We start from the raw sequence: 1,952 nt of genomic DNA, 5'->3' as shown, positions 1-1,952 counted from the left end.
CACACACACACACACACACACACACACACACACACACACACACACACACACACACACACACACACAGAATTATCAAAGAATAACTTATACTCTACTTACTATACGCTTGTCTATCTTTCTATATTCTACTTAAACTTTCGACGTTACGAATACAAAATATTATCAATAGTATCAACGCATCTTTTTATCCTCCTTTTCAGAGAGATATGAAATAGATACTCTCATATTGAAATATTAAATCTAATTATGCTCAAATCTACATTTGTATACTCTGAACACACATGTTCAGACTAATACACGACGCGAGAGGGTATCGACGGATAAACAGTTACGTGCATATAGGCAAATGCATTTCCACGTAATTGTAAATATACGTGATACGTATATGAGCGATATACATGTTCGGACATTCCGTCGGAGAGAAACGCCAACAAGCGTATGCAAGACGTGTCGTCCAACGTACACGTCCTACCAATGTTCCGTCGTATACCGAGGCTGACGAGCCATCATCAGCGGTAGCCAAGATGGTCATATGATAAAATCACTCGGCAATTTACGATGAGAGGACGGATTTCAGGAAATATTGCATTTTTTATCTTAAATTGCATTTTTTATCGTAAATACGATAGGTTTCTGCATAAGGATAAACTGCTTGAAAAATTTAGAAGTCATTTTGTCGTTAACAATAAAATCTTCTCAATCTTTTACATGAATAAAGTGAACACTTTATCGAAACATTTCACACGCGTAAAGTAAGACATATTATAAGAGTTTGAAAAACATTTTGTAATAGACAATAATATTTGGCTATATTGGATTTGATATTTGAATATCGAAATAATTATACGCCGCCAGAACATAGCCGTAGTATATGTGTACAGTGTAATCAAGTAAAATAGAGACCCTATGTGGTCAAATTGAATAATAGAATGATCTTTCTATTTATACAATCCTAACACAAATGTTAAGATAATATTTAGCAACGCGCAAAGATATTTATTATAATAACGGGAGATATTTATTAATATTAAAAATAGTAAACTTTAAGATAGGATTAAGGAGAGAGAACGGGGCCAGTAAATTCGCATTGCAAATGTGTTTTTAATGAGAACTTAACTTGTCCGATCGAACATACGAATCTCGTCGTACACGATATCGCTACTAAACGATTCTCTTTGCGGAGTTAGAGCTTTACGATCAAACAAGATCAATGATTTTCCCTCGCGTCGTTTCTCCCTGGTGCTTTCACCAGCTCCAAATGTGATTTAACGCCATTATCGACGTTATGATTTTGTAATGCAAAACACATAGAATAAATGATTAAGTGGAAAAAGCTTTTTGACGTAAAAATATAATGAGAGGCCAATTGGATTCTAAATGCGATTTTAAATACGTAAATATTTATAATAATTATAAAAACGTACATATATAATGTATAGCGTACATCAATATGAACGTTAAATGATTTAAATTTTATTAAATTGCTCGAGAAAAAATTAAACTAAATTAAATAAAATAGTAATCTGTACCTATGTGCTAAAGTTAATTAAAATTTACAGAAACAGTAAAGGCAATTTTACTTACAAAGGAAGATTCTCTCTTCAATTTTGATGAATTTTTTTAATATGTTGTAATCTGAGCTAAAATAAGAGAGCCATATATTTTTTATATAATACATATCCATACGTACTTTTAGGCGAGTAAAATAAAAAAATCGTTAGTTGCTGTGGAAGCGAATATCATCGAAACTATATAATAGATGGAAAAAGTATTTTTAATAATAGTTAAATAATTTCAAAAATATTTTATAATAATAGTACAAAAATTCTTATTTATAAAGAAGTAAAAAATTAAAAAGATTTAAAAAATTATTATTATAAAGTACTCTTGAAGCTTTAACTTTTATTAATAATATTTGTTTCCTCTTCGCTTTTGAAAGAAACTGACCAATT

General features: G+C 30.5%; 1 protein-coding gene across 7 annotated transcripts in view; it reads right to left on the bottom strand.

Annotated features, from left to right (window-relative positions):
• LOC108746317 (glutamate receptor 1) overlaps positions 1–1,952 on the bottom strand; it is a 231,954-nt gene that overhangs the window by 53,356 nt on the left and 176,646 nt on the right. The gene's annotated exons all lie outside the window — the stretch shown is intronic.

This window comes from Trachymyrmex septentrionalis, unplaced genomic scaffold, assembly GCF_001594115.1.
Source record: "Trachymyrmex septentrionalis isolate Tsep2-gDNA-1 unplaced genomic scaffold, Tsep1.0 scaffold167, whole genome shotgun sequence".
Classification (NCBI taxonomy): Eukaryota; Metazoa; Arthropoda; class Insecta; order Hymenoptera; family Formicidae; genus Trachymyrmex; species Trachymyrmex septentrionalis.
This window is presented reverse-complemented; position numbering and strand designations above follow the sequence as displayed.